Source organism: Mastigoproctus giganteus, chromosome 2 (genome assembly GCF_048544385.1).
Source record: "Mastigoproctus giganteus isolate SK-2022 chromosome 2, ASM4854438v1, whole genome shotgun sequence".
NCBI classification, from domain to species: Eukaryota; Metazoa; Arthropoda; class Arachnida; order Uropygi; family Thelyphonidae; genus Mastigoproctus; species Mastigoproctus giganteus.
Window position 1 is genome coordinate 36,199,104 of NC_143576.1, and position 21,655 is coordinate 36,220,758.

Below are 21,655 nucleotides of genomic sequence, written 5' to 3' on the forward strand. Positions count from 1 at the left end.
CAAATCTGCATCATTGAGTAATGCTCACATTAGCCATTTGCTGAGTAATACAGTGTTTTAAGCAAACTAACTAATGAGAGCTACACTCAAGTGATATATATTTGTTTGTCAGGATTAAAGTTACAGTGAACAGAGCTTAGTAATTGTAAGTTTGGATCAGGGGTAGCCAACCAACAGTGTCTTCCACTAGTGGCCCACCTCCTGATGCAAAAAAAAGGACAAATTATAGAACCAGTTTGAAAAATCAGAAATGAAGCTAAACAAGCAGTTTTCCAAAGTGGGTGTCATGTTGCATCCCAGAGGCTTTTGTCAAATTTTTGCATCACATCAAAATTGTTTCCATTCTGATTTCCTTTAACTACATATAACAATGTAATTGAATGATTTAATATACAGGGTGATCCAAAAGTCAGTAAACAAAGAATCGGTATTTCGGTGAATTTTTGACATATGGTAACGAGATTAGTGCAGAAATGCATAGAATTACTTGAGGTTTTTAACAAAAGAATGTCAAAATTAGTTCCAAATATGTCCACCAGGTGGCACTGTACCTGAATGACGTTGCGCAAGTGTCTGCTATAAAGGCACTACAAGAACAACAGCTAAGCAGTTTAGTGAACATTTGGGTGGTTGTTAGTTTTTTGTTTTTTGTTTTATTGGCGCAAGAGCTACTTTGCCCATATTGCGCCTGTTCCTGTGGAGAGACATTGTACGGATTAATAAAAAGGTTTATATGAGCATAAATATATTAATCTGTTTTAGATAGTGGAAAACCTCAGGTAAATTGGAATTGTCCCTAATAATATGTCTAATTTGAAGAGGTTCGTTTAAATTAGATAGGGATCAGAATGATGTGGTTCTGGCATACTGATAGTGAGTGCACTCTATAAGAATATGCTTTACGGTTAGTGTTGAAGCACAGTGGTGGATTATTTCCTCGCAATAAATATTGATGTGTAAGATGGGTATGACCTATATGTGCTTTGGCAAGCACAACCTCTTCGTGTCTGTTTGAGCGGAAACTAGATTTCCATAGCTGTGGATTCTGTTCAATGTCGTTCAATGTCGTTCAAAGTCGTTCAATGGAACACATTCTGTAAATGGCAAGATATTGCAAGATCATCAGCATAAAGATAGATTTCTATGTTACCCAAAATGCTCTGCACTAAATTGTTTATCCTAAGAGCAAAGAGGGTAGCGCTGAGTACCGATCCCTGTGGTACACCTTCTCTTTGAATAAGAGCTTGTGAAACAGCATTACGATAACTCACTTGAAAAATTCTATTTTTAAGGTAACTCTCTATGATCATTGGGAGTCGACCTCTGAGTCCTATGGAATACAGGTCTTTCAGAATATAGGCACCTCCATAGCCAGGTGGGAAGGAGCAGCAGTACGTAGCACACGCTTCTTGATTAGACCGGGGTTCGAGCCCGTCACCACCAAATACAGAGGATGCAGAAAGGTCAGGGAATGACCACCGCATATTCCCGGAGCAATATGGCCTTAGTTGCTAATGCTCCTAAAAACCAAATAACAAACAAACAAACTTGCAGAATACCATAGAGCCAGGTGGTATCAAAGGCTTTTTCGATATCCAGGCACACCATGACAAGATGTTCTTTTCAAATAAAGGCGTTCCGTATGTTACACTCAGCTTTCACCATAAGGTCTAATGTGGATCGGTTTTTGCAGAAGCAGTATTGATTACAACTGATGACTGAGTGGGATGCTATGTACCATACAAGTCTATTATGTACCATCTTTTCCAATATCTTGCCCAAGCAGCTGGTAAGGGATATCAGTCTATAGTTGCATGGATTCGTCTGATCTTTCCCAGGGTTTGGAAATGCTAGCACTGTTGAATGACACCATGAGCGAGGATAATAGCTTTTGGAGAAGACCTGATTCAGAAAAAGCAATAGAGAATTTAGTAGTGCCTTTTGTATAGGTGTTGCAACATGAGGTAATAAAGACCATCAGGTCCTGATGCCCCATTTCTTGAATTGTTTAGAGCATCCTGTAGCTCCAACGTTGTAAAGGGTTGATTATATGGGAGTGCTATTCTTGTAGCCCAAGAAACCTATAGGGAAACAGAAATCCAAAGAAGAAAAAATTAGTCAAGAAACACTTGTCATGATGAACCAAAGACGACAAATGAAGAGCAAGAAAAACACTGACAGGGAGAAAATTGAGTATACTGAGTTATGCAAAGCCATTAGAAAGAGACTCAGAGAGGACATAAGAAGATTTAACACAAGAAAAGTAGAACAAGCATTAAGGGAAAACAAAGGATTTAAATCAGCAGCCATGAGTAATACAGAAAGACAAATGATACTGAAACTGAAGAATAGCGATGGTGTACTTATAAACAGCAGAGAAGGCATAATTCAAATAGCAGAAGACTACTATAGAGAATTATACAAGGAGCGAGGGAATGATACCAGCAGTGGGGAAGATGGATTGCAAAGTAGCAACACATACGACATACCCGATATTCTTCCTGATGAGGTAGAACATGCATTGAAGAAAATGAAGAATCGGAAAGCCCCGGGAGAAGATGAAGTTACTGTAGAGTTGTTAAAATTGGGAGGAAGAGACATAACACAAAAACTGGCAAGGCTTTTCACAAAGTGCATTAGAAAAGGTGTGATGCCTAAGCAGTGGAATAATGCAATCATAGTTTTGCTGCATAAGAAAGGAGATAAATCAGAAATTGGAAATTATAGACCAATTAGCTTGTTATCCCATATCTACAAGTTGTTCACAAGGGTCATTACTAACAGATTAGAAAGAATACTTGATGAGAATCAACCGAAAGAGCAAGCTGGCTTTAGGACAGGATTCTCAACTATGGATCACCTTCACGTAATATCACAGCTAATGGAGAAAGCAAATGAATATAAAACACCATTATGCCTGGCGTTTGTGGATTATGAAAAGGCATTTGACTCCATACAGCATAAGGCAATGTTTTGGGCACTGGAAAGACAAGGCATAGATACTCCATATATTATGATTTTGAAGAAAATATATTAGCATTAGCATTAGCATTAGTAGAGGCATATGATGCAAGAAAGCAAGCTTATTCAGCATCAGCCAAAAAAAAAAAAAAAAAAACCCTCTCCCATTTCACCCCTCCGTTCGTTCGAAATACCTGTCCAGTTGAGCTTTAAATTTGTTTAGGCTATCAACTTCAACAACAAGTGATGGAAGTCGGTTCCACCAACCAACCACCCGCTGGCCAAAGGCAAATTTCCGCACATCTATCCGACATCCGTCCTTCCTCAATTTGAATTTATGCCCTCTGAGGTGATTATTCTGAGAAAGATGAAGAATCCCATTGGTATTGAGCATGCTCAAACCATTCAAAGCCTTATACACCTCTATCAGATCACCTCGCCGGTGCCTAGTCTCCAGACTCTGTAATTTGCAAAACTTAAGCCTTTCTTCGTAAGAGCAACCCTTTGTTCCATTTACTAATCTTGTTGCCCTTCTCTGTACCCGTTCCAGCAGCTCTACATCCTTCTTGAAATGAGGCCTCCAGACCTGTATACAGTACTCAAGATGTGGCCTAACCATTGCCTTATACAAGGGAATAATCACCTCCTTATCCCTGCTAGAAATATTCCTGTATATCATTGACAAGACACCATGAGCTACTCTTGCAGCTCGTCTGCACTGCTCAGAGAACTTCATATCTGCCTGCACAATTACCCCCAGGTCCTTTTCATTCTCCACCACTGTCAGTGTAGTACCGCAGAGTTGATACATTGCTCTGGGGTTACTGTTACCCATATGTAGTACTTTACATTTGTCAATGTTAAACTTCATTTGCCACCTCTCAGCCCATCTGTTCAACCTTTCCAGATCCTGTTGCAGCAGCATAGCGTCAGTAGTGTCCTTAACGACCCTGCCAACCTTTGTATCATCTGCAAACTTAAACATTAAACTTGATATCCCATCATCAATATCATTCATAAACACCGAAAACAACAATGGACCCAACACTGAACCTTGAGGAACTCCACTAATAACATTAGTCCACGTTGAGCAGTGTCCATTGATTACCACTCTCTGTCTTCTGCCACTCAACCATCCCCTTATCCATAGCAGCAATTTGCCTCCAATGCCACACTGCTCCAATTTGTGCAGCAGTCTTCCATGTGCAACAGTATCAAAAGCCTTCCTAAGATCCAAATATATAATATCAAAGTTATTCCCTGCATCCAGTTCTTTTGTGACTACATCATAGTATCCAATCAAATTGGTCAGGCAAGACCTGCCCTTAACAAAACCATGCTGCGTCTGAGCTATAACTGAATTCTTGTCTAGATGATCCTGCAGTGCTTCTTTAACGAGTGCCTCCATTAATTTACCTGGAACAGAAGTTAAACTAACAGGTCTATAATTACTTGTGTCAGCCTTTGATCCTCCTTTGTGAATTGGGGTTACATTTGCACATCTCCAGTCTATGGGTACCTCCCCTGAGTCCAAAGAAGCTCTCATAATTATGGCTAGGGGTTTGCATTCTTCCTTTGCTGCCTCCTTTAATATAACTGGATAGATCCCATCCACCCCAGGTGCCTTAGAGAGTGCTACATCCTTTATTAGACTAGACAAAGACAGTAGCAAATTTAAAATCGAGAAAGGAGTTCGACAAGGAGACACAATATCTCCGAAGCTGTTTACTGCTGCCCTTGAGGAAGCCTTCAGAAGATTAGACTGGTCGCAGAAAGGAGTCAATGTGAACGGAGAGTACCTAAACCATTTACAATTTGCAGATGACATTGTGGTCATAAGCCACGATCCCAAAGAATTAGAGGAAAATCTTAATCAGTTATGCACAGTTAGTAAGGATTTTGGACTAAAGATGAATATGGCTAAAACAAAAGTAATGATGAACAAGTATGCCACGGAAAGGGAAATAATGATTGAAGGAGCAGTAATTGAAAAGGTGGAGTCATATACTTATCTGGGACAAGTTATTAGCTGTAATAATTATAAATGGCTGGAAGTTAAGAGAAGAATAAATTTTGGATGGACAGCATTCAGGAAATATAGTCACATACTGAAGAGCAATATCCCAATTTGTCTGAAACGTAAAATAATGAATCAATGTATACTCCCCACCATGACTTATGGAAGTGAAACTTGGGCACTCACCAAAAGAATGGAAGAGAAGCTAAGAACTACACAGCGAAGAATGGAACGAATTATTTTGGGAATCAGACTGTTAGATAAGAAGAAAAACACATGGATTAGGCAGAAAACTCAAGTAAAGGACATTCTTATCAAAACTAAAGAACTAAAATGGTCTTGGGCAGGACACATAGCTCGAAGACATGATGACAGATGGACTAAGAAAATAACAGAATGGTACCCAAGAGGAGCTAGAAGAAAACCTGGAAGACAAAGGCGGAGATGGATAGATGAAATTCATGAGTTTTTGAGTAGTAAATGGATGGCCAGTGCTCAAAACAGAAGGAACTGGAAAGTTTCTGGAGAGGCCTTCATCCTGCAGTGGATTGAAAATGGCTGATGATGATGATGATTCTTGTACTGAAATTTAATTTGCTTTGCTCAGTCCTTCTTTTAAGTTGCTGAAAAGATGGTTCATATGCAGCTGTATCTGAGATTTTGGCAAAGTTTTCTGCCAGAGCATTAGCTATTTCAACTGGAGATGATAAATCTTGTCCATTCCATCTCAGTATTGGAGAGGATACTGGGAGAAATCTGCCATTTAGTTTTTTTTTTTATTTTATTCCAGCTTATTCTCCTGTTTGTGTTCTTCATTATAGTAGAGAAAAACTGGATCCAAGAATCTTTTTTTGCCTTTTTCCTTACAAATTGCGCTTTTGCTTTCAGTTTTATTGAAATTTATAAGGTTCTCAGTAGTTGTGTGTTTATGAAACAGGTTCCATGCCCTGTTTTTCTCTTTTTTGGCAAGTTGGCACACTTCACTCCACCAAAGATTGGCATGTTTAAAACGAACCAGTACGGATTTTTGGTATGGCCTTGGTCGCGGCATTCAGAATCTGAGATATGATGTGCTGTGTGGCATCATCGATGGAATTTGATAATTTCATCACTGAATGAGATACTGAAAGCAAATAACTTCCAATCGGCCTTGGAAAATTTCCATTTTGAGCGGGAATTATTTGCCTGAGGGATTCTAGTTGTTTGGATTTCACAAATTATCGGATAATGGTCACTGTTTAGCGGATTGTCCAGAATTGTCCAGCGGATGAGTGGATACAATGTTGGAGAGCAGATTGTCAAGTCTATAGCTGTAGTTGTTCTATTGGAGAAATGAATGTAAGTATCAGCACCAGTATTCAGCAGTGTTAGATTGTGTTTGTCAAGCAGCGATTCCAGAACTTTTCCTCGTCTGTCTGTATGTGGGGAGCCCCAGATTGGGTGGTGTGCATTAAAATCTCCAAATAAACAAAATGGAGGAGGGATCTGTAGCAGAAGTACTTCTAGGTCATTATAAGTATATTCTTTGTTTGGTGATAGGTAGATTGAATAGGAATGTATTTAGTAGAGACTCTTGAGTTTACTAGAATGGCCACACCTCCACGCACGGTGGTATTGTTATTTATATTATGCTGATATACAGTATAGTTCTTGATTTTTGGAATTACTTGCGGAGGTAAATTAGTTTCTTGCAAACATATGCTTACCGGACTATACTGTTGAATTAGGTCATGGATATCATCGATATTACTACGTAGACCTAAAAACAAATAATGGATGATGTGATCCATTATTTGTTTTTAGCGGTTGTGTTTGATTTAGTCTACTTTTTAAGTCCAGTCTGTTTTTGTCTCTCCAATTTTATTCTTTCTTTTTTCGAGAAGATAGGACGTGCTGTGTCCATATCGTCTTCTGTGTACAGATCTAAGATTGGCTCATCCGGGTTGATGTTTTCATTTGTATCCATATTTGTTACATTTTGCCGACTTTTCTGCATTGGGACTACTGTTTTAGTTTTTATGGTTTCTGAGAAAGACTGCAAAGCAGTTTGCGGTACTGTAATTGGTGTGTTGTTGGCACTATCTATCACATGCTGTTCCTTAGTAGATTGCTTGAGGTTGAGAGTATTTCTCTAGCCCGGTCTGCAATAGACGTGGATGGGGGAACTGACACGTCAGTTTGAGTGACTGCTGACTGATATTTATTTGTTGCTGCTGCGTAGGTGTAGTAAGCATAATTTGCTTCTTTGGATCTTTTTTCCTGTTTTCCACAGTTCACAGGACTTTGAATAGGCGGAGTGTTGGCCTTGACAGTTTAGACAATGTGGTGTTTCAGCATCACATTCTGTTTGTGCGTGGGATTTTGAACCACAGTTTGGGCACACTGCATCCCCTCGACAGACGGTCTGAGAGTGTCCAAACTTTTGACACTTATAACATCTGATGGGCTTATGAATGTAGGGTCTTATACGGCAATTGAGCTAGCTGGCTTTAACAGTCGATGGTAAATTTGGTGTGCCAAACGTAAGGATGATGTTCCACGTTGGAACAAGCTGGCCATCTTTTCTGATCATAATCTGCTTAGCATGTGTGACTTTTTGTTCTTTTAATTCTTGGACTAATTCATCTTCTGTGACATTGATCAAATCCCACTCAGTGAATGACCCCTCTGGAGGCATTTAGTATTGCATGTGGGGTAACTTGCACGGGAATACCACCAAAGGCTGAGAGATTCAGCAGAGTCTCTGATTGCTTACGGCTCACTTTCAATTAGTAAATCACCCGATCTAAGTCTTTTCACCATTTTAGGTGAACCTGCTGTGCTTTCCAAACATTTCTGTATCAGAAACGGGGAGAGTGTACTCATGCATTTGTTTGACAAGGAGTGGAAGATAAGGAAAGATGGACATTCCTTTTGCTCTGTGTCAGTCCTCAGTCTTTTCGACATTGATGTGTCATGGTCATTATCATTTGATTTAGGACATGAGCACCAAGGCTCAATTGGAGGGAAATTGTCAAATTCCATGTTTGCTCCTTTTCGCCCTGGGAGAGTGGCTTTCTTCTCCCAGGTTACCAGCCCTGCCACGTGGAGGCAGGAGCAGTGCCACCAGTGACCAAGCGGTTGTAAAGTTTAGTAGCTTGTTAGTAATTAATATATATACTCTGAAAAAAGAAAGGTAGTTTTCCTTTCTTGGTTTTTACTTTAACACTTGAAGCACAGAACCACTTTAGGTAAACAAAAGAGAAAACGACACTAGAAATAAAATTAAACTTTGTCGCTTAGAAATAGCACACTATATATATCAGAGGAAATTGCTTGGCACTCGGGGCTGAACTTTTGGGAAAGAAAAGAAGCTAAGCGGTCAAGTTATCATTACCGGATAAAGCACTGTTGGTGAAATGTTATTACCTTAACACTGAATCTGCAACTGCAGCTTTGTGATCTTTCCATCAGCTGAAGGGTATGCAACGTGGTAAAGGACCAATGACTGTTGCAGGACTAAAGATGATGATTAAGAAATTTGAGACAACTGGTTCGTTACAAGATCGTCCATGAAATGGAAGACCATCAACATGTACTACAAATGAGGCTGCAGTTGTGGAAGACATGGATACTCTAATGGCATCATCACATGGAGATGCAAGCTCTCGTGAAGTTTCACGTCGAACTGGCGTCCCATATGGGAGTGTGTGGAAAGCACTAAGAGTAGTCCTCTGTAGATATCCTTATAAAATTCAACACCTTCGAGAACTTAGGCGACCCGATTTTGCAAAGCGGGAAGCATTTGCGTTATGGTTCTTTCAGCGAATTGAAGAATGTGACAACTGGCTGTCAAATGTTTTGTGAATGGATGAAGCCCATTTTACTCTCAATGGCACTGTAAACACACACACAATTGCAGAATTTGGGCGACGGAAAACCCTTGAGCTTACACGGAAACTCCGTTGCATCAGTCAAAAGTAGCAGTGTGGCGTGGATTCGCCTCTTCTTTTGTTATAGGGGCATTTCTCTTTCAGGAAATCAGTGGCTCTGGTTTTGAAACTGTCACTGTCACAGGTCAGTGTTATGCTGATCTGTTATGAAACTGCATTATCCCTAGCCTGGGGGAAACGCAAGCTTTGAATGTTGTGACATTCATGCAGGATGAAGCACCACCCCACATTGCTTCTCCTGTGAAACAACTGTTACTCTCAGCGTTTGGAGAGAGCATTTGATAAGCCGTCACTTTCAGCATGAATGGCCACCAAGGTCTCCAAACCTGACACTGCAAATTTTGGTTATGGGGCTACCTGAAGTCACGGGTTTACAGAGAGCACCCAACGTCATTGGCAATGCTAAAAGACTCTATACAATGGCAGGTATCAATAATACCTCCAGAAATGCTGTTTCATGCTGTCCATAATGTCGTTACTCGTCTTCAGGCAGCGCTCGACAAGGAAGGCCACCACATTGAACATTTACTATAATGAGGTGCTTTGTGGTATTACAGATCAAGTGCTGCCTGGTAGACATATTTGGAAATAATTTTGACATTCTTTCAGAAAACCCCATGTAATTCTATGCATTTCTGTGCTGATCTTGTTACCATACGTCAAAAATTCACTGAAATCCCAATTCGTTAATTGTTTACTGACTTTTTTTGATTTTTTTTTATATATAAATAAAATAACATTTATTAGAACAGTGCAACCTTGAAAAAAATGCACTCTTCATACTGCAGGTATCATCAAATCTCCCAAAAAGTTGATGATTAAGAAATTTGAGACAACTGGTTCGTTACAAGATCTACCACTGAATAGTCTACTTTTTATTGGAATAAAAAGTAGACTATTCAGAGAATAGTCTACTTTTTATTCCAATAGGGGGCAATTATCTAAAAATTGGCTGTATATTCACTCTGATATGTTCAGTGGCAGAGTAATTTTTTTATAAACAACAGGACTCATCAAAGACTAATTACTGTAGACAACCAGTTTCTCCCCTCAACTAGAGATATAATAAAAGGGTATATCAGTGAAATGCTAACAACAAGCAACCACTTCTGGAAGGGAGTACTGCTACCGTTCGTCAAGTGCATTACATTAGTTATAAAGTAAGTTTTTGTAAACAACAGCACATGACATTTTTTCTGCTACTAGAAGTTACACTTAGGATAGCAAAAACTGTTAAGGGTTAAACTAGACAAAAATATACATTAACTGAGAACTGATTTATGGACAAATCATGTGACGTCACTATGATAGGCTGGTCAGTTTGTTTTGATTTAGTTTTCTCAAAACATGATAAATTCTACGGCATCAAAATGAAATACATGGCAAAATTAGTAAATCACTAGGATAGAAGTAATGGCCACCAAAAGAAAAAATTGTACAATTGAAGAAAAGTTAAAGATTATCTAAAGAGTTAAGAATGGCAAAACAAAATACAGTATATTTTGCTAGAGTGGAATTCCAGAAAGGACGATCTTCAGTTGGATGAAAGAGGAAGAAAAATTGCATTCATTCAAAGACTCCATAGTAGATGAAGTAGGCCTCCAAAGAAAAAAAACGTGGTGAAAACACTGATGTGGAACAATGCTTGTACAAGTGATTTCTACATAAGCTTAGTAAAGGCATAACAATAAATGGGGTAATTTTTACAGCACAAGCACTTAATTTTCATAAGCTACTTGCCAAAGATGATGACACATCTAAAGCTTCTGAACGGTGTCTTTGGAAAAGGAAAGCCCATCATAGGATATCCCAGTTAAGTCTTCTAGGCAAATCTGCCTTTGGTGACATTACAGCAGCAGAAGCATATCCTGAATTTCTGCATAATATGATTCAAGATGATGAATTCACAGATGAACAGTTGTATTGTGACAAAACAGTGATGTACTATAAATTTCTCCCACAAATTACTGGATGTTAAAATAGCATCCAACAAAGCAGGCATCATCATCATCAGCCATTTTCAATCCACTGCAGGATGAAGGCCTCTCCAGCAACTTTCCAGTTCCTTCTGTTTTGAGCACTGGCCATCCATTTACTACTCAAAAACTCATGAATTTCATCTATCCATCTCCGCCTTTGTCTTCCAGGTTTTCTTCTAGCTCCTCTTGGGTACCATTCTGTTATTTTCTTAGTCCATCTGTCATCATGTCTTCGAGCTATGTGTCCTGCCCAAGACCATTTTAGTTCTTTAGTTTTGATAAGAATGTCCTTTACTTGAGTTTGCTGCCTAATCCATGTGTTTCTCTTCTTATCTAACAGTCTGATTCCCAATATAATTTGTTCCATTCTTCGCTGTGTAGTTCTCAGCTTCTCTTCCATTCTTTTGGTGAGTGCCCAATTTCACTTCCATAAGTGGGGAGTATACATTGGTTCATTATTTTACGTTTCAGACAAACTGGGATATTGCTCTTCAGTATGTGACTATATTTCCTGAATGCTATCCATCCAAAATTTATTGTTCTCTTGACTTCCAGCCATTTATCATTATTACAGCTAATAACTTGTCCCAGATAAGTATATGACTCCACCTTTTCAATTACTGCTCCTTCAATCATTATTTCCCTTTCTGTGGCATACTTGTTCATCATTACTTTTGTTTTAGCCATATTCATCTTTAGTCCAAAATCCTTACTAACTGTGCAAAACTGATTAAGATTTTCCTCTAATCCTTTGGGATCGTGGCTTATTACCACAATGTCATCTGCAAATCGTAAATAGTTTAGGTATTCTCCGTTCACATTGACTCCTTTCTGCGACCAGTCTAATCTTCTGAAAGCTTCCTCAAGGGCAGCAGTAAACAGCTTCGGAGATATTGTGTCTCCTTGTCGAACTCCTTTCACGATTTTAAATTTCCTACTGTCTTTGGCTAGTCTAATAAAGGAGGTAGCACTCTCATATATTTTCTTCAAAATCATAATATGTGGGATATCTATGCATTGTCTTTCCAGTGCCCGAAACATTGCCTTATGCTGTATGGAGTCAAATGCCTTTTCATAATCCACAAATGCCGGGCATAATGGTGTTTTATGTTCATTTGCTTTCTCCATTAGCTGCGATATTACGTGAAGGTGATCCATAGTTGAGAATCCTGTCCTAAAGCCAGCTTGCTCTTTCGGTTGATTCTCATCAAGTATTCTTTCTAATCTCTTAGTAATGACCCTTGTGAACAACTTGTAGATGTGGGATAACAAGCTAATTGGTCTGTAATTTCCAATTTCTGATTTATCTCCTTTCTTATGCAGCAAAACTATGATTGCATTAGTCCACTGCTTAGGCGTCACACCTTTTCGAATGCACTTTGTGAAGAGCCTTGCTAGTTTTTATGTTATGTCTCTTCCTCCCAATTTTAACAACTCTACAGTAACTTCATCTTCCCCCGGGGCTTTCTGATTCTTCATTTTCTTCAATGCATGTTCTACCTCATCAGGAAGAATATCGGGTATGTCGTATGTGTTGCTACTTTGCAATCCATCTTCCCCCCTGCTGGCATCATTCCCTCGCTCCTTGTATAATTCTCTATAGTAGTCTTCTGCTATTTGAATTATGCCTTCTCTGCTGTTTATAAGTACACCATCGCTATTCTTCAGTTTCAGTATCATTTGTCTTTCTGTATTACTGCTCATGGCTGCTGATTTAAATCCTTTGTTTTCCTTTAATGCTTGTTCTACTTTTCTTGTTTTAAATCTTCTTATGTCCTCTCTGAGTCTCTTTCTAATGGCTTTGCATAACTCAGTATACTCAATTTTTTCCTTGTCAGTGTTTATCTTTCTCTTCATTTTTCACCTTCAGTTCATCATAACAAGTGTTTCTTGACTAATTTTTTCTTATTTGGATTTCTTTTTCCCTATAGGTCTCTTGGGCTTTATCACTTTCAGAAAGTTCTAATATTCCTCGTCGATATCTTGGTCCTGAGCAGTCTGCAGAAGCTCAAACTTGTTCTTAAGTTCCAGTACATACTGCTTTTTCTCCTCTTGTGTTATCTCAAAGACCTTTGTATTATTTACTCGAGTCAGGTTTTTCCTTTCCTTTCCTACATCTATATCAAGTGTACATCTTACCATTCTGTGATCACTTCCAACATTTACCTTATTCAGGACGTAACATCATTCACAATATATCTTCTGTTAGTGAGGATGAAGTCGATTTCATTAGTTGTTAATCCATTTGGACTCTTCCATGTCCACCCTTTTTCTTGAAAAAAGTGTTCATTACTGACAGTCCTTGAGATTCTGCAAATTCCACAAGTCTTTCACCTCTTTCATTTCTTTCACCAATTCCAAAATTTCCTATAGTTCCTCTTTCTGCACTGTTTTGTCTTTTTCCAACCTTAGCATTGAAGTCCCCATAATAATAGTGTAGTGGGTTTTCTGCTCATCTAGAAGACTCTCAATTTCAGTTTACATTTCTTCAACCTCTTCATCATTATGGCTTGATGTTGGTGCATAAATCATTATAACCTTTAGCTTGTACCTCTTAGAAATCTTGAGTATTAGTCTTGACACCTTGTTGATGTACTTTTGAATTTCAAAATGTTGTTTTTTAAATCTTTATGGACCAGAAACCCAACTCCACCTTCACTCCTTTCACTGTTTCCATTGGTGTACAGCAGATTTCCACTTGATAAACTTATAAGTGATTCATTTCTTCTTCTTGTTTCAGCCAAACTGATGATATTCCAATTCACATTTTCTAATTCCTTTTCCAGCTCTAATATCCTGTCTTCACCAATGAGTGATCTTACGTTATAACAAAGAGAGAATTACTGTGTTACTCTGTGCAAACAAGACTGGAAGTCACAACCTAAAGCCATTGTGCATTGATAAAAGTTGAAGTTGAGCAATGCGAGAGTTGACTCTTGTGGCAACACAGCGGCAGTCTTCAGGGCAGAATGCACTGGTTCCACAGGAACTAGTTATTCTTGGTGACTCGGTTGTCAGAAAAATGGAAAATACATTGTGCAAAAGGGAGCGGTGAAATAGGATCAGGGTATATCTGCCAGAGACAAAAGTTGTTGACATTGTAGAGCAGATATCATCTTTTAAAGGCACAAAAGGTGATATTGTTGTACACGTTGGCACTAGTGACATTAAGTGTAAGAGATCAACAGATTTACTTAACAAGTACAGGTCAATGTTGAAAAAAAAATTCACGAGTTAGGGTTAAATTTGAAAGTGTCTGCAATCCTGTCCAGACACGATAGGAGGGAGTGTATGATGAGAGCCTTGTCAATCAGTTTGGCCCTGGAGGATTGTGCAAGGCTTGTGGGGTAGAATTTTTCCCATGGTCTGTGCTTGTTAATAGGAGTAATTGCTTCTACAGGGATGAAATACACTTAAATAGAAAGGTGCAAGAATATTTGCTGATGCCATCGAGCCGTTGTTAGGTTGGTCGGAAAACTACTAGCTTGAGGGGTTTCACTGAGTAACAGATTAACAGTAGCCACAGGCAGAGGTGGAAATGATTCTTGCACTGCTTTATTGGAATGAGCAGCACCCTGGAAAACAAGGTACTGGGGGATTTCAGGGACTGGTGGGAGTCATCATGGAAGAAGTAAATACATGGGCTGTGTTAGGGTAACTAAAGGTAAAAACCAGGTGCTGGTATACTTGCATGTACACCAATGCTAGGAATACAGTAAATAAATTTTATAAATTTGAAGTGCTGGTCAGGACATCAAAGGCAAATATTGTTGGGATACCATAGACATGGTGTCACATGGGTGTAAGCAGTGCAGAATTGGAATATGGGGAATACAATGAGTACAGAAAGGATAGGAAGGGAGAAGAAACATATAAAATCTAAGGAAGTGCATCCATTTGACATTGGTGGACAGTGCAAAGTTCCGTAAGAAATAAGCATTGGGAAAACAAAAATGAGGGCAGGATTGGGTTATAGGCCTAATGACGCTGATGAGTATTATGAACAACTAAACCAGTGTGAGCCAGTAAATCAGAATGTCTTATGATGGTGGATTTTAACTTCCCAGATATTGACTTCAACTTGTGGATTGTCACTCGCACGCTAGCAAGACTTTTGTGGATTTACTGGATGATTGTTTTCTCCAACATGTTTGAGAGGCAACCAGACTAAGTAATACTCTTGATCTGATTATCATCAGTGATTATTTGTGCATTAAGAATTTGCAGATAAAGGAACCACTAGGTGGCAGTGATCACAGTGTTCTCATGTGGGATTTACTTAAAAGCATAACCAACATCAGAGGTAAAGGAAAGGAATTCTGCTTTTGTAAAGATGGCTACAGTGGTCTCAGAGAGTTTTTAATTTCTATACAGTTGGACCAGCTGATGATGTTACCAACAGCAAATTCTAAATGGGAAGCCTTCAAGGATTTATAATCTTGGACGCTACTAGGCCTTTCATACCAATTAAGAAATAATGTCAAGGTTTAGGCCTAAATGGATGTCAGATGAACTAATGAGACTCGTGGCAGAGAAGAAAAGAAAAAGGCATGGGATACATATAAATTATTAGGCGACACAAAAGCCTATGGTAGATCTAAGCTAGTCTGTAACCAAGTCACAAAGGAGGTTAGGCAAGCAAAGGCAGATTACGAGAAATCTTTGGCAAAGAATGCAAAGGAAAAGAGTAAAATCTTCTTTACTTATATAAACTCTAGAAGGAAGGGGATGAATCGGGTTGGTTCACTTGATATCGATGATTCAAGTGTTGATGATCCTGCTCGGATAGCTGAAAATCTGAACGAGTATTTTGCATCCGCATTCACACACGAGGAATTCTGTAGGGAAGTGGACGACAGAAGCTTATTAAACTCGAACAGGGAGCTTAATGATTTTGTAATAACTGAGTGCAAAGTAGACGAGAAATTGTTGAAGTTAAATATAAGAAAGGCACCTGGGGTGGATGGGATCTATCCAGTTATATTAAAGGAAGTAAGCAAACCCTTAGCCATAATTATGAGGGCCACTTTCGATGTAGGGAAGGGCCCCAATGACTGGAGATGTGCAAATGTATCCCCAATTCACAAAGGGGAATCAAAAGGTGAGATGAATAACTTCTGTTCCAGGGAAAATAGTAGAGTCACTGATTAAAGTGGAATCTTTGGCCTTGCACAGTTTCATATTATATAATAGTTGTAAATATTGTATATAGTATAGTTACTTTTTTTTGTTTAATTTGTAAATTTTAATTGTAATTAGTTCTCATTTTATATGTACAACTTACTGATCATGTCTGGAAATTCAAGTGAACATAATCCTGATGGGCTCGTTCAAGACCAAGAACTGCTGTCAGCCACATCCCATGTAATGGATGATGAAAGGGACAAAATTAATGAAGAAATATTTTCACAGATCAAAGAGTTAACTGAAATTGAGGTTTTTACTGGAAAAAGCATACCAAGAACTCCTATGAAGGGAAGGTCATCATCGTTTTCTAGTCTCACACAGGCGTTCTCTAGACTCGTGCACAAAAGCACTCTAAAAAGACAAAGTTATGCAAAAGTCAGTGAAAAATCCGACAAAGAAGGATAAATTGAGCGAGTCTTTTCAAAAAGGAAAGAATATTGGAGTTGGAAATAAAAGAATACATAAAGATGATAGTATAATTGAAAAATCAGATCATGAAAGTTTCGAGCACGTAAAAGAAAGCCGCCTCCATAGCCAGGTGGGCAGGAGCAGCAGTGCGTAGCACACGCTTCTTGATTAGACCGGGGTTCGAGCCCGTGACCACCAAATACGGAGGATGCAGAAAGGTCAGGGAATGACCACCGCATATCCCCGGAGCAATATGGCCTTAGTTGCTAATGCTCCTAAAAACCAAATAACAATAATGTAAAAGAAATAAGAAGTTGATTGAGAAATTACTTATTTGATATAAACATTAGTTTCTAATGTTTAGAAACAAACTAATATATTAACAGTAGCTACAGGTAGAGGTGAAAGTGATTCTTGCACTGCTTCTACTGGAATGAGCAGCAGCCTGGAAAGCAAGGTGCTGGGGATTCAAGGACTGCTGGAAGTCTTCATGGAATAAGTAGATGTCTTGACCAGTACTTTAAATTCATCAAATTTATTTATATACTTCTAGTGTTGGTTCTAGTGTCTACATGCAAGTGCGGATATTGTTGGTAAATCAGAGATGTCGTGCCACATAGATATAAGCAGTACAATGTGTACAGAAAGGATGGACAGGAAGGGAGAAGGGGTTTTGCTGTTAGTTAAAAAAATGCAAAATCTAAGGAAGTACATCAAATTGACATTCTGGACAATACAATGTTAAGTCACTATGGGTGACATAAGCACTGGGATAGGAAAAATGAGAGTTGGTATGTGTTATAGGCCTAATGAATCTGAAGAGTATAATGAACAATTGTGCAAAGAAATAGAGTGGGCCAGTAAATCACATTGTGTTATAATGGGAGATTTTAACTTCCCAGATATCGACTGGAACTTGTGGATGGTCACTCGCACACTAGCAAGATTTTGTGGAGTTATTAGATGACTGTTTTCTTCAGCAACATGTTCGAGAGGCAACCAGAGGGAGAGTAATACTCTTGATCTGATTATCAGCAGTGATTCTTCATGCATTAAGAATCTGCAGATAAAGGAACCACTAGGTGGCAGTGATCGCAGTGTACTGATGTGGGATTTACTTAAAGGTGTAACTACCATCAGGGGGTAAGGGAAAGGGTTTTTGCTTTTGTAAAGGTGACTACAATGGATTCCAAGTTTTTAAATTCTATACAGTGGGACCAACTGATGATGTTACCAACAACAAATTCTAAGTGAGAAGCGATCAAGGATTTAATCTTGGATACTACTAGGCTTTTTATACCAATTAAGAAATACTGGTGTGGTATTTCTTAATTAAGTCTAAACCATGATTTCTTAAATCATGGTTTAGACTTAAATGGATATTAGATGAATTAATGCCGCTCGTGGCAGAAAAGAAAAATGCATGAGATGCATATAAATTATCTGGTGACACAGAAGACTATGGCAGATATAAGCTAGTCTGTAATCAAGTCACAAAGAAGAATAGACAAGCAAAGGCAGAATACGAGAAATCTTTCGCAAAGGATGCAAAGAAAAACAGCAAAGAGTTATTTACTTACGTAAACTCTAGAAGGAAAGGGATGAATCACATTGGTCCACTTATTTTATTATTATTATTATTAGTTACATGGTGCAAGGAAGCCTGAGGCTTATGCTGCACCAGCCAAAAATAAATTTCCCATATTACCCTGAGAGAGAGAGAGAGAGAGAGAGAGAGAGAGAGAGAGAGAGAGAGAGAGAGAAAGAAAGAAAGAGAGAGAGTCAAAAGTAGAAGGGAATCACCAAGAAAGAGAAGAATGATGATATCCAGCTCATGACACTGGGTGTGCCAAGCCCATACTCACCAAATGTGAGCCCATGGGGTTAATTTAAGATTGATGGTTTGACTATTGATGATCATGCTCAGATAGCTGATAAACTTAATGAGAATTTTGCATCTACATTCACACATGAGGATTTATTCAAGGAGGGGAATGCCATAGTTTATCAAACTCTTAACAGGGAGCTACATGATTTTGTAATAACTGAGAGCAAAGTGGAAGGAAAATTGTTGAAGTTAAACATAAGGAAGGCACCTGGGGTGGATGGGATCTATCCAGTTATATTAAAGGAGGCAGCCAAGCAAGTAAGCAAACCCTTAGCCATATTTTTGAAAGCTTCCTTGGACTCTGGGGAGGTCCCCATGGACTGGAGATGTGCAAGTTTGTCCCCAATTCACAAAGGGTGACACGAGTAATTACAGACCTATTAGCATTAGTAGAGGCATATGATCCAAGAACGCAAGCTTATGCACCATCAGCCAAAAAAAAAAAAAAAAAAAACACTTCCACTTCACCCCTCCGTTTGTTCGAAATACCTGTCCAGCTGAGCCTTCAATTTATTTAGGCTATCAACTTCCACAACAAGGGATGGAAGTCTGTTCCTCCAACCAACTACCCGCTGGCTAAAAGCAAATTTCCACACATCTATCCTACATCTGTCTTTCCTCAATCTGAATTTATGCCCAATCAGGTGATTATTCTGAGAAAGAGGAAGAATCCCGTCGGCATTGAGCATGCTCAAACCATTCAAGGCTTTATACACCTCTATCAGATCACCTCGCCAGTGCCTAGTCTCCAGACATTGTAATTTGCAAAACTTTAGCCTTTCTTCGTAAGGCAACCCTTTGTTCCATTCACTAATCTTGTTGCCCTTCTCTGTACTCGTTCCAGTAGCTCTACATCCTTCTTGAAATGAGGCCTCCAGACCTGTTTACAGTACTTAAGGTGTGGCCTGACCATTGCCTTATACAAGGGAATAATCACTTCCTTATCCTTGCTAGAAAAATTCCTGTATATCGTTGATAAGACACCATGAGCTACTCTTGCAGCCTGTCTGCACTGCTCAGAGAACTTCATATCTGCCTGCACAATTACCCCCAATTCCTTTTCATTCTCTACCACTGTCAGTGTAGTACCACAGAGTTCATACGTTGCTCTGGGGTTGCTGTTTCCCATATGTAGTACGTTACATTTGTCAATGTTAAACTTCATTTGCCACCTCTCAGCCCATCTGCCCAACCTTTCCAGATCCTGTTGCAGCAGCATAGCGTCAATAGTGTCCTTAAAAACCCTGCCAACCTTTGTATCGTCTGCAAACTTGGACATTAAGCTTGATATACCATCATTAATATCATTTATAAATACAGAAAACAATAATGGACCCAACACTGAACCCTGAAGGACCCCACTAATAACATTAGTCCACGATGAGCAGTGTCCATTGATTACCACTCTGTCTTCTCCCCCTCAACCATCCCTTTATCTATAGCAGCAATTTGCCTCCAATGCCACACTGCTCCAATTTGTGCAGCAGTCTTCCATGTGCAACAGTATCGAAAGCTTTTCTAAGATCCAAATATATAATATCAAAGTTATTCCCTGCATCTAGTTCTTTTGTGACTGCATCATAGTATCCAATCAAATTGGTCAGGCAAGACTTTCCCTTAATAAAACCATGCTGTGTCCGAGCTATAACTGAAGTCTTGTCTAGATGATCCTGCAGTGCTTCTTTAGCCAGGGCCTCCATTAATTTTCCTGGAACAGAAGTTAAACTCACAGGTCTATAATTACTTGTGCCAGCCTTTGATCCTCCTTTGTGAATTGGGGTCACATTTGCACATCTCCAGTCTATGGGTACCTCCCCTGAGTCCAAGGAAGCTCTCATAATTATGGCTAACGGATTGCTTACTTCCTTTGCTGCCTCCTTTAATATAACTGGATAGATCCATTCCACCCCAGTTGTCTTTCTTGTGTTTATCTTCAACAATTTCTCCTCCACTTTACTCTCAGTTATTACAAGATTATTTAGCTTACTGCCAGAGTTGAATACACCTCTGGCATTCCCCTCGCTGAATAACCCCTCATATGTGAATGTCGATGCAAAATATTCATTTAGTTTGTTAGCTACCTGAGCAGGATCATCAACAGTTGAACCATCGATATCAAGTGGACCAATCTGATTCATCCCCTTCCTTCTAGAGTTTACATAAGTAAAGAGCTCTTTGCTGTTTTTCTTTGCATTCTTTGCCAAAGATTTCTCGTAATCTGTCTTCGCCTGCCTAATCTCCTTTGTAACTTGGTTACAGATCAGCTTATATCTATCATAGGCTACTGTGTCACGTGTTAAATTATATGTATCCCATGCATTTTTCTTCTCTGCCATATGTCTCATTAGTTCATCTGACATCCATTTAGGCCTAAAACTTGAAAAATATTTCTTAGTTGGTATGTAAAGCCTAGTAGCTTCCAAGATAAGTTTTGAATGCTTCCCATTTTGAATTTGCTGTTGGTAAAATCATCAGTTGGTCCCACTGTATAGAATTTAAATACTGTCTCAGACCATCATAGTCACCTTTATGAAAGCAAAAACCCTTCCCTTTACCCCTGATGGTAGTTACCTCTTTGAGTAAATCCTACTTCAGCACACTGTGCTGACCGGGCTAGCTGGGTGGGTAAAGTGCCTGCCTGGCAACCCAAAGGTTGTGGATTCGAATCCCGCCTCGGGCTTGGATCAAAGTACTGCAAAAACCTTGGGAGGTGCATTATGGCCACAGAAGCCGATGCTCTAACAACTACCAAAAAAAAAAAAAAAAAAGCACGCTGTGATCACTGCCACCTAGTGGTTCCTTTATCTGCAGATTCTTAATGCATGAAGAATCACTGCTGATAATCAGATCAAGAGTATTACTCCCTTTAGTTGCCTCCCAAACATGCTGATGTAGAAAACAATCATCCAATAAATCCACAAAAGCCTTGCTAGTGTGTGAGTGACCAACCCACAAATTCCAGTCAATATCTGGGAAATTAAAATCCCCCATTATAAGACACTCTGATTTACTGCCCCACTCTATTTCCCTGTATAGTTTCTTATTATACTCATCAGAGTCATTAGGTCTATAGCACACTCCTACTCTCAATTTTGATCTCCCAATGCTTATGTCACACCAAACTGACTTGACATTGCACTGTCCAGCGATGTTGACTGGCTTCACCTCCTCGGATTTTATGTGTTTCTTAACTAATAGCATAACCCCTCCTCCCTTCCTATCCTGTCTATCCTTTCTGGTCACATTGTACTCCCCAAATTCCAGTTCTGCATTCCTTATATCT

General features: G+C 39.1%; 1 protein-coding gene across 3 annotated transcripts in view; it reads left to right on the plus strand.

Annotated features, from left to right (window-relative positions):
• Naa35 (N-alpha-acetyltransferase 35) overlaps positions 1-21,655 on the plus strand; it is a 401,343-nt gene that overhangs the window by 316,835 nt on the left and 62,853 nt on the right. The window lies entirely within an intron of this gene.